Source organism: Belonocnema kinseyi, chromosome 7, assembly GCF_010883055.1.
Source record: "Belonocnema kinseyi isolate 2016_QV_RU_SX_M_011 chromosome 7, B_treatae_v1, whole genome shotgun sequence".
In the NCBI taxonomy this organism is placed as follows: domain Eukaryota; kingdom Metazoa; phylum Arthropoda; class Insecta; order Hymenoptera; family Cynipidae; genus Belonocnema; species Belonocnema kinseyi.
In genome coordinates, this window is record NC_046663.1 from 85,892,886 (window position 1) to 85,905,604 (window position 12,719).

Here is a 12,719-nt window from a genome sequence, read left to right on the forward strand (position 1 = left end):
CTCTGTGACATTGTCACAGAGCGAAAGGTTTTGATCAATCAATGTGATGCGTCTGATAGACCAGAATCTATCAATCTATCATGAGCATCAATCGATCGATCCGAAATCGCCTATTAAAGAGCGACACAAATCATAGGGCAGGAAAGGTGTTGTCCTATATATATAGTTCCCCCACTCTGACACCGCGTACTGCATCTACGTTTATAATTTCTTTTATGCCGTACATGTAACACGCGGAGCCGAATTTGGCGCGGAATTATCCCGAATTTAAAAGTTCAAAAATTTTAACGTTGATTTATTAAACTCTTCTCTTCTTTCTGAAAACGGATAATTAGGCAACAAAATGAACTGACAACTATAGATTTTGTGATATTAGATTAACAAAATGAATTTATTCAGAATGCGAATTGTACAAATTTGCCAGAGAACCGGACGCGTCCGAGGGCAAGATTGCTTCTGGTCTCTGACTTCGGCGATGGGAGTTTCGGTACCGTCATAGCGGTCCTTAACTCCCCCCTCTTTCGTGCTTTCTCTCTCTTCTAAATTACATTTTCTCTCTATCCCACTCTACATATCCCTACTCTTATTATGACTAATAATTGGTCGCCGATTTCGATACGCCTTCTTATGTGAAGAACGCACGTGCCCTAACACTTCGCCGACTACGGTAAAGCCAAGTCCGCTCATAATGTTTACATTATAGTTCGGAGAACCGACTGCCCGGAGGTCTTAATCATTTCAACGAAAACCAAAATGATTCTCCCCTCGGTTCAGTGTAACGATTTTCTGTCGCCAATTTGATAATAAATATAAGAATTGTATATTCTGCTGTCAAGTCTGCTATCTTAAATCTAAACATTATATTAAATTTCCTCTGCCCAAAAATTCTCGAAAAATCTAACATATACATTTATTCGCTTACAGGAATGATTATCACTTAAACCATATTCATGCCGATTTGCCCTGAAATGTTGCTTGCCAATCTTTTTACTTTTCGCTCGCCAATCTTTTTACTTTTCGCACGAATATTTTATAATTTCGAATCGAAACCGCGCATTCTATGGAAGCGACGGTGCTCTTCCTAGCGGATGGAATGCAAATTTATGCGATCGTTACAGTACACTGGATACTAGCGCACTCTGTCGCTTCGGAGAAGAAGCACAGGCATTACATGGGGAAGTTTACTTTCTGCCATGCGTCTTCTCTGACAGTTAAAAATATTTGTATATAATTTTCATCGTAACGGTGTTCAAATAAAATGCCACATTACTGTAATGTTAGTGCTTACAACAACAGTACAATAAAATCCTAAATCTAACTAAAATAAAATCTAAATCCTAAGCCGTAAGCAGGTGCAAATTAAAATAAATGTTTGTATTTTGCAGTCGTGAAGAATGGATACAATACACCTGTTGGGTAGCTATGACAGCGCCACCAATTTAAAACTATTGGGAAGAAATTTGAATTTGAATTAAATTTTAACAAGAAATCTTATAGTAAATAACTAATTTTAGACCTCATTATAATATTTCTGATTAAAATGAATTGATATTTACTGCCATTTTTCATTAACATTGCTCTAATAACTTTGAGATTTGTAATTACCATTTTCAAGAAAAGCGCTTTAAAACCTTCTTTCCGAGACCTTTATTACATTGGGGTGTTGTTCCTACTCTTAAAAATACGAGAGATAAATGTAGGAAATAAAATACTTCTAAAGAAGGTAAGTCATTTTGTTGTTGTAATTATTATATTTCTTTACTATTCTTTATAGCTACGTAAAATAGTTTTCTCTCAGCTTATAAAAATTTTAGCTTTAGATTCAGTGAAATATAATGTTCAAACCACTCTTGATGGGGATTAAAAAATGTAATTCACTTAAATACCTGATTTTTCCAGTCGTCTCCTAAACAGTCGGGGAAATGGATATAAGAAAAAATCAATTCCCTTCAATGCACCACGAAAAATTTCAGAGAACATTACTGAATGGAATTTGAAAAATACAAAAATCCGTTGTCAGGATCAATAAAATGAAAATTTAGAAGTTTTTCAGTGATATCAATAAATATTAGTATTTCTTGTGGCGTAACGTAATTATAATCTATTAATTGATTATCTACTAAATTATTTATCCATTTAGTATTATCAATTTATTTTTGTTTCGTTTTTATCTTGGCTTTCACCTAATTACTATTATTACTTCATATATGTATATATTTCTCACCTTTCACTTTATTTATAGCTTATACATTTAAAAAGTATATTATATTTATGTATTTAAAGATATCAAAAAATTTATTAATAAGATGCAAGAAAATTAAAATTTCTCAAGCTTATATACCAGAAAAAGGATTTAAAATAATTTTAAACCGATATTTTTCGAACGTACAAGTGGGAATTAGATTCATTGGATATATATACTAGATTCTGAAATTCGAAACACTGGCATAAAGATTAATGCTGAATGTATTAGAGAGATTTAAATAAATTAATTCGGGTAAAAGATATCACAGGGTTCCCATCCAGCCCCTTAAGCCAGCCGTCGGGGGGGTGGGGGTCTATTGTTTTGGCCGAGTCAAGCGCTGGCGGTACAGTCTTCTTCAACACAGTACCCACCATCGCGATACACTAGGGAAAGAAAGAGAGATACTAGGAAAAGGAAAAGAAAGGAAACACAGTGCTGCACTACATATTCAGGGGCCCGTCATCTTTTTTGATTGAACATTGAATAGTTACAAATTTCTTTTTTTCTTTTGATACTTTAATTACTTGTAACTAAAAATATATATTTCTCTTTTTTTGTTCAATTTCGAACCAAAAAGATGAATTTTCAACCCAAACCATTAATTTTGTGCCGCAAAAAAACAAATTTTTAACCAAATTCAAGAATTCTCAACTAAACAGTTGAATTTTTAACTAAAAAAGATTAATGTTTTTAAAAATTAATTTTTTAACGAAATTCAAGAATTCAATTCATTGCATGTATTCTAACAAGTGAGCCTGATTGGCCCAGACTCTGTTAGTCTAGTCGACGCTATAAACAAGTCGCCACTAATAGTTTTGTATCCTCTAATAGGTCCCCGAGATAAATTTTCTTGAAATTTTGTTCAACTGGTTAAATTATATTGAAAATTCGTCTTTTTTCATAGTAAACTAATCTTCTCGTTTTAAATTTTATATTTTTTAGTTGAAACTTTAACTTTCTGCTTCAGAATTCTTGAATTTGTTTAAAAAATTCGTTTTTTCTGTAGAAGATTAAACTTTTTGTTTAAACATTAATCTTTTTTAGTTAAAAATTCAACTGTTTAGTTGAGAGTTCTTTTTAATTACAAGCAATTAAAGTGTCAAATGAAAAAAATAAATTTTTGTAACTATTCAACGTTCAATCAAAAAAGATGACGGGCCCCTGAACATGTAGTCCTGCATTGTGTTTCTTTCCTTTTCTTTTTCCTAGTGTCTCTCTTTCTCTTCCTAGTGTATCGCGATGGTGGTTACTGTGTAGGGTTCCCAGTACGAACCTTGCATAATGTTGAAGCAGATTGTACCGCCACATAGGAGGTTATTTTGGATTTGTTCGTGCAAATAATCGACGACTCGACAATTTTTAACTGAATTGAATTTTTTTTTAAATACTCGTGAATAAATTTACTGTCGGAGAGATACGCTATTACGGTTTGAATCGTCAGTACGTCAAAAAAATGTCGACCAACGTCGGCAGTCGTCGGCCGATTTTTAGGCTATTCAGATGTTAGTAATATTTGGTAATTCGCACAAACAATGCTTCATGCTCATTGTTATTTATGTTTTCAACAATTACAAGTGCAAACCTTTCTATTCTCATTCTATTTTTGCAATAAAAGTTTTAAATAATAGTTAATAAGCGTTCATAACGTTAATACTTTAATTTTTTAATTATTCAACCGAGAAACGTTTTATGTATTTTTTTATGGACCTTGGATTCGAAATCAGCGACCCCAAAAACCTATGTATGTATTTTCCTGAATATTTTAATCGGATTTTCTGCAGTTTGACCTTCAAACGGCCTTGAATCTGATATGATGGAGGTCAACAGACCTTGGATTCGAAATCAGACATCACAGAAACCTATGTCTGTATTTTTCTGTATTTTTTCATCGGATTTTCTGCAGTTTGACCTTCAAATGACCTTGAATCTAATGTGGTGAAGGTCAACAGACCTTGGATTCGAAATCAGCGACCCCAAAAACCTATATATGTATTTTTCTTGATTTTTGTTATTGGGTTTTTTTCCCAAAAACACTGCATAGACGCGGTGAAGTTTTTATTTTTGTAAATGGTGTTTGGTGTGAATAGAGGGGATGAGGGTGTTCCGTTTAATGCCGAACTGACTTATTATTGTTAGTAGATACTATAGGAATTTTTTCGATTTTTTTGGACTGAATCTAAATTGGGCCAAAAACCGTCCTTAGAGACCCTACTTATTTGAGACATAATATGTAAATCGATTAGAACTAAATTTTTTGAGCTGAAGGCTGAAATTCTTAAAGGAACTTATATAAGGATTATTTCACAGAAACGGAACGAAAATAACTACAGATGGTTTGAAGATGTCGAAAAATTGATAAAATGATTGTTTTCTGAAGCTGCGAAAGAAGAATTTCGAAGTGTACCAAAATATTTCAGGAACTTTGCATAAAATCCCTGGCGGACCGAAGGAACCGAATGGAGCCTCTTCAAAGTACCCGTAAAGACACCATTGGGTCCCCATTCGGTTACCTTTTTAAAAACTCGAAAAATAGCAAAATCAATTTTTAAATTGTTAAATTTCGGATTCTACGTCAAAATTCCCTATAAAAGGTCACGGAATTTTCGCAATAGTTTTTTTGCAACGATAAAAAGTTCAAAAAAATATGACGTGTAACGCCTGTTGACTACTACACTTCAAACGCATCGCCTGTAAATAGCAGTCAACAGGCGTTATACGCCTTATATTTTTTTAAACTTTTTACCGTTGCTAAAAAAATCTATTGCGATTTATCCGTGACCTTCTATAGGGAATTTTAACGTAGAATCCGAATTTCAACAATTTAAAAGTTGATTTTGCAGTTTTTTCGAGTTTTTTTAAAAGGAACCGAATGTGGACCCAATGGAGTCTTTACGGGAACTTTGTAGAGGCTCCATTCGGTTCCTTCGGTCCGCCAAGGATACCACAGAAAAATTGAGCTCCAATAGATACCTATAGAGAGCCAAAAGGGTTCATTTAGAGCGCTCTTTAAAAGAACATGAAGTACTATTCACAAACCAAACGCTTGCAAATTAAGGCTGGTGAGTTAGGAATCGATCATGGACATAGGAAACAAGGGACTAGGCATGCCATTGCTGGGGTGATGCAATGAGGGGGGGAGGTCCGCCACCTTTTGATGTCCCGCGAAAAACATGACACCGCCCACATGTTTACATTTTCATGCACAGTTTGTCGGCAAAAATGCTCGTGCGCATAATCAAATAGCACATCGTAAGATGGCGGGTCTCCCCACTCATGGAATTCTCCCCCCTCCCGTGGATTCAACCCCGCTCGCCCAAGTTAGGACGGCATGCCTAGTCCCGTGTTTCCTATGTCCATGGAATCGATTTACAGTTATCGACCGATGATTTAAAACGAAAAGTTTCTTGCATATGAATATGCCTTTATGTTGACAATTTTACTCTAAAACTTTCAAATGATATTTATCAAGTCATTACATCTGTTTTAATGGCTGTATTATTTTGTTTTTTAATTGTCTTCATTAAGTTATGTCTGTCAGAGTTCAATTACATATGTGCTTTAAGATAAATATTATGTTATTAATTAAACATACTATCTAAGTGGGGAAAGCGAAAAATAGGTTCTTTAGAAATAGGCTCACTTACAATTGAGATCCTTTACAACCCCAGGCGTGGTATAATTTAGAGCTGATTCACCGTTTTGGGTTCCTTTTCAGCAAGCGGGCTTCATTTTTGTTGCAGCTCCTTCGGAACCAAAAATGGTTTCCAATGGAAATTTCAGTTTTTTCTGTGAAGGGTTGCTTTGAAATGAAAACATTTTGAAAAGAACTTTTACAAAGAATCAACGAGCTATCTAGAAGCTAGATACAAATTTAAATATATGAGGACTGTATAGATTTTAGATTTGTACTTTATAAGCAGGATGCCATATTTTGTGCAACATTTTGGTGAAAATTAATTGATTCAATTGAATATTCATAATTTTGAAAGATGTACATATTCAAAATCGAAGCGGGGAATGCTAAACCGTGCGTAGTGAAATCGAGTTAGTTTTACAGGATAAGCAAAAAAAATGTTAGGAAGAATTTACGACCGATGGAGTAGATCAGTTTAATTGATATTGTTTACAAAAATAGACGCCGCCGCACATTTATACAGAGTGGACACGCTGGGGCTGACCAAAATGTATGCAACCTGGCTTACACGCCAATCCTATTATTATGTGCGTGTATGTCGAGTTGCATACTTTTTGATAATCATCAACGTGTCCACCCTGCGTACTAACTGCACAGCAAAAAAACTCTTGATTCGAAACCAAAAGTGGGCTTGTTTCAAGGTGTAACGTAAAGAAGACCAGCTTCACTAAAAACTAGCATAGCTTGAAATCTTTAAAACGAACTACTTATAAAACTACAAGTTAGACCAAATGTAGTCTTGAAAGTAGTCGGAAGCGATATTATGGGCTAACATCAAGCCACTGCAGGGTTTAGAAACTATTTGTTGGCTAGGCGGCAGTCCTGGGAAAAATGCCTAATAGGTTATCAATAGAAACTGTTTAAAACCATAGAGGATGCAGATAGCTTTCTATGTGGTCTCACGTGGTTCTTAAGAGCATTTTTATTTGGATATGGTTTCTAATGGCTTGTATTCGTAAATTATACGGCTAATGGGACCAAAATTAACTTGAATTTATTTCCCCAATAGACTCTATTAGGCACTGATGTGCCTTTAAAACACGACTGGAAATATTACAAAGTACAAGATGCTTCTCTATGTGGCTCTATGAGGTTTTTAATGGTCAAATGGAATTATATTTATCAAATAATAATTCGAAGATCTGCATTGAAAGTGGCCCTAAAGGGAATCTAATAGGTTCTGCTTTCTTACGAGTGCCAAAAGTTTAAAATTGCTGTTCTAAGAGGTTTTATTAGGATTTGTAATGGTAAATTGAGATTAAATGAATCGGATATTAAAACTCAAAATAATGGTTTATAAAGTTGATATATGAAGCACCTTTAAGGTTCTCCTTTCTCGCGAACTATACAAGTAAAAAATTTCTGCTCTAAGAGTTTCTCTCAGGAATTTGAATAGGAACTCGGATTAAAATTAATCAGACATTAAAATTCAAAATAATGTTTTCAAAGTGGCTCTACGAGACAAGTCACTCCGGACCAGATAAATACCAGTCAGAAAACAAGTAGACATCCACTTAGGTGCCACTCAGGACCCAACAGTTAATGCATTACGAATTCCACATAAACACACATTAGAGCCTAGTCAGATCCACATCAGAAGTTCTTACGCTCTAAATAGATGGCAAATAGAAACCAAAAACAACATCTGTTTAGATGCTATTTAGGACCCGATAAGTAATGCGTTGCGAGTACCGAGTAAATAACATACAAAAACATTAGATCCTAATCAGTCTCACATTAAAAGTCCCTGCGCACCAAATAGATGGCAATTAGAAACCGAATAGAAAATCCATTTAGATTCCACTTAGGAGCCGCTATGTAATGAATTGCGAGTACCGAATCAACAGCACATCCGATGCTAACCGAAGCCACTTTGCAAGTCACTACGAACCAGATAAAAACCAGATAGAAACCGAATAGAAAAACCATTTAAGATCGAATTAGGAACCAATAGTTAATGCATTACAAATACCAAATAAACACATATTAGAGCCTAATGAGATCCACATTGAAAGTTCCTCCGCTCCAAATAGATGGCCATTAGAAACCGAATAGAAATTCGTTTAGATGCCACTTAGGAACCGATATGTAATGAAATGCGAGTACCTAATAAACAGAACATCCGATGCTAATCGAAACCACTTTGCAAGTCACTACGAACCAGATGAAAACCAATTAGAAACCGAATATAAAAACCAATCAAGTTCTCTTATGCTTAATTATACTTAAATTTAAAAAGAATAAAATCACCGAGATGCAAACTTTCAAAAATTTCAATTTAAAATCATTTAAGTACATCCAACAATCATATATAACAAATCGAGCTTCAAAAACCTTTTTCCTACTTTCTAAAGTATCGGATGAATGCCGTTAAGCATTTATGATATCGCACTTAGCGTGGCATCGTAACTATGGGGATTAGGCGTTCGACTTATAAGCGTGCGGTGCGTGTGTCGATTCTCGGCGCTTGCGGATATTTTAATAAACTGCGTTTATCTTTGGTTATTAGTAATAAGCTTCTCTAGGCAAATTTAACTATTACTTTAGTTTTAAAATAACGTGTGGAGTATAGTTAAGAAGAATCGACTGTCAAAAATACGAGAAAATGTAGGAGAGTTTGTCAGAGGCTTCAGAAAGGTGTAAAGTCTTTAGATTTAACTTTTGCAAAGAAAAAGTATTTTACATTTGTTTAATATTTTCCTTCTTTGAATCAAAAATTTCTGGTAATAGATTATGGCAATGTGCTAGTTAAACTTTTTACTATTGTAACATAGCATCACACTTCAGAATTTAAAGCATGATCAATTTTTAAAAAATTTAAAAATATTTTATTTGAATTATCATTGATTTGGAAGTATTTTTTTCTCAGTCTGTGAGGGACCAAATAGAAAAACGATCAGATTCTACTTAGGATCCAAAAAGTAGTGCATTGCGAGTACCTAATACACAACACATCAGATCCTTATCATATCCAGTTCAAAATTTCTAGAAACTGAAAAGAAAGCCATATAGAATGGGAGTACAAATGCCGCTTTCAACGGTAGTAGGACCTAATATAAGGCACACCTATTAGGTTTCTATATGGATTCTATTAGCCATTTTTACTAGGGACGCTAACATCAAGCCGCTGCATAATCTTAAAAGTATCTTGTAGCCAGACTGTGGGCTTCCATCAAGTCACTTTATAAATTTAAAAGAAGAGCTAAATATGACCTGAATAAATCCTGCATTATAAATAAAATTACGCCCAAAAAACAGTTTCTTTGAAATAAAAGAACCTTTTCGTTGATATATTATTATTATTATTATTATTATTGAATATATAATTATTTGTTGACGTGGTTTTATTAAGTCCATTGTGCGCAACTATGGAGGTCTTTCTCAGAAATTTGACACGCACGCTCCCTGAACGTCATAAAAAATTGAGTGCCTGCTCCAATATTGGACACTTTCGTCGAGACAAGTCCTTCTTTCACAGTATCTCGGCACAAATACGTAAAGATGTGCGTCTGTAGGTTATTTCGCGATCCATTTAGTTACTCACTCGGTGAACAGAGTCTCTACTCAAACAATTAAGAAACAAATAGGTGCGACGACTACACGACGCGTCTCGCTCGGCTCGTTGAGCTGCTGTGACGTCGCAATTCTTTGGAATTACCTATAGCTGTTCAGATGCCTAAAATCTAGACCATGAGGGCTAAAGTGAGCCTTATTGCCTTCTTATTTAGATCCCAAATCTTGCTGCCTCAGATCCAAAACCAAGTGGGGCTTGCTTTTAATTCAAAAGAGTAAGGGTTAACCATAATTGTGTTTTGTTTTGAACTGAAGACCTTTTACGGCTCTTTTTAAAACATAATTATTATTCAATTCTAGGCATCAGCTTGATTTAAGACAAAAATAAAAACAAGACCATCATAGAAATAAGACTTTTTTTCTGTGTAGCGCAAACCCGCGGCTTCAGATGCGTATGAGAGTTATGTGTTGCGGGAGCAAAATGGACAATAAGTTCGACCATAAAAATATGCCTATAATCTACCCAGGGACATTGTCTATTACTGCACAAATTTTCGCGGCTTTTTCGTTCAAAGGTTCAGAAGTTATAAGAAAAGAAAAGTACAAGTTTTCGCATCTACATACATATATTTATGGATCTCATGGAAATGACAATAAGATTAGCACAGTTTATCTTTTCTTAATTTTATAAATAAAGTTTACATGAAGCGTTCAGAAAATTATATGAAATACATGCTTTTATTTACTTCATAAACAAGTAACAGTAAATAAAAGAAGCAATGATCATTTGCAGAAGTAGTATAACCTTTTTGTTAAATAATTCAATATTTAGTACACTTCTCAGGCCTCAGTTCTTCCAATGTGTCAAGGACCCAAATTTGCGAGAGGCTGGCCACTCAGAAATCAGGAAGTCAGACTAACAATGACTGCCATCGGAATAACGAAGATTTCTTAGAGACCTTCCTCGGACTAAATCCAGATTTTTTGTGACTTACCACGAGACTCCCTCGAAAAGTTAATCGCGCAGTACTTGAAACAGATCTCCCGAGTGTTCCCGATAAAGTGACGAATCTTCCGACAGGGATTTCGCCGAAACGGCCGGCTGGAGCGAAACTTCTTGTGACGCAGTGAGACTTAATGAGACTAACTGGGACTAACCAAGGAACAACACAATAGAATTTAGAGACTCCTACTGAACTCTACAAAGTCTTTCGTAAGTCCGGGAGTGACCTGAAATCTAAGTGACCAGCCCCTCGCAAATTTGTTAGCTCTACTTCTACTAGTTATCATCCTATACACTAAACAAAAGCATGCACTATTAAAAATATGAACGGTCGAAATCCTTTGGATAATTGCAAGACGAATTATATTTAAGAAAAAACATTCATGAATGAACGAAGGTCAAGAAAATTTATGTTAATTTTATATTCATTGCGTAGTTTGAAAATATATTTCGAGTGTTTTACTTGTATAATAATAAATAACGAACGAAGCATCCCTTCATCAGACTCAACATTTAAAGAAAAGAAAATTAATTTATCACTTTCTCCTAGCACAAGTAAATTTTTTACATTCTCATCATAGAATGTATGAGATTGGTGTTGAATTTGCCCCCCGCCCCCCAGCCGTTGTCAAATGTCCATGTCTTGAGACGATCTGAATCCGAAAAAAAGGTTTTTACGAATATGTGTATGTATGTCTGTATGTCTGCATGTGAGCGCGATAACTTTTGAAAAAATCATTCTATTATATTGGTCTTTGATACACTCTTTGAGTGTCAAAAACTGAAGGTCAAGTTCGTCAGCCAGCTATTTTAGATTAAAATGTAAAAAGTAAGAGCATTTTCAAATTTATTCAGACTTTTTTTCAAGATTTGCAAATTCTATGTCCAGATATTCATAGCACTCGAAGATTAGAGCAATTTGTCCTAATAACTTTTATGATAAAAATAAAACTGTTAGAGTTATAGAATTTTCAAATTCCCAAAAAACAAACGAATATCAACATTTTAAGCCAAACAACGCACGATACGAAAAAAGTATTTCTTTTTTAAGCTCTACACGATTGTTATAATAACTTTTTTATTTTTTTTTTGAAAAATTCAAATTTTGATTGCTCAAAAAATAAGGAAGAATAAAAAATTTCATTTGGCGGTCAAACTGTGCAAGATGAAAAAAAGATTAATAGACCAAAATTGTACACTTAAAAGAGATCTACAAATTTGTAATCAACCATTTTTTCATAAAACAGGTCGTTTTTGTTTCATGCGTGAAAAACGAAATTGAAAATAAGGAAATTAAATTTTTGGACAAACGAAATAAGCTATGCAAAAAATGAATAGGAAAAAGTTGCTCTTTCGAGAAAGAGCTACAAATTTGTCTGGTATAGTCTTTTTATATAACGCTTATTTTTTCCTGAATCATAAAAAATATAATTGAAAATTAAAAAATTAATTTTTTTGAAAAACGACCAAAAATACGAAAACAAATTAATAGACAAAAAATTTTAAACCAAAAAGTATCTTTAAAATTTTTATTAATCATTCTTAGATAGGGCGAGTGGATGTTTTTGTTATAAAAAATAAGATTAAAAATAAAAATTACATTTTTGGAAAAACGACATAATCTGACGAACTTGACCTTCAGTTTCAGACACTCAAAGAGTGTACCAAAGACCAATAAAATAGAATGATTTTTTCAAAAGTTATCGCGCTCACATGCAGACATACAGACATACATACACATATTCGTAAAAACCTTTTTTTCGGAGTCAGATCGTCTCAAGACATTGACATTTGACAACGGAAGGGGGGGGGGGGGCAAATTCAACACCAATCTCATACATTCTATGATGAGAATGTAAAAAATTTACTTGTGCTAGGAGAAAGTGATAAATTAATTTTCTTTTCTTTAAATGTTGAGTCTGATGAAGGGATGCTTCGTTCGTTATTTATTATTATACAAGTAAAACACTCGAAATATATTTTCGAACTACGCAATGAATATAAAATGAACATAAATTTTCTTGAACTTCGTTCATTCATGAATGTTTTTTCTTAAATATAATTCGTGTTACAATTATCCAAAGAATTTCGACCGTTCATATTTTTAATAGTGCATGCTTTTGTTTAGTAGATAGGATGATAACTCGTAGAAGTAGAGCTAACAAAGGGGAAGGGTCGGTAAGGCCGGTTTTTGGCCTAATTTATTTTTGGACCAAAAAATCTGAAAAAATCATGGTAGTATCTTATAAGTATCCCGAGTCGAT

At 34.1% G+C, this 12,719-nt stretch overlaps 1 protein-coding gene across 1 annotated transcript in view; it reads right to left on the reverse strand.

The window, feature by feature from the left end:
- The window catches only part of LOC117176544, a 44,516-nt gene that overhangs the window by 30,785 nt on the left and 1,012 nt on the right, over positions 1-12,719 (reverse strand). The window lies entirely within an intron of this gene.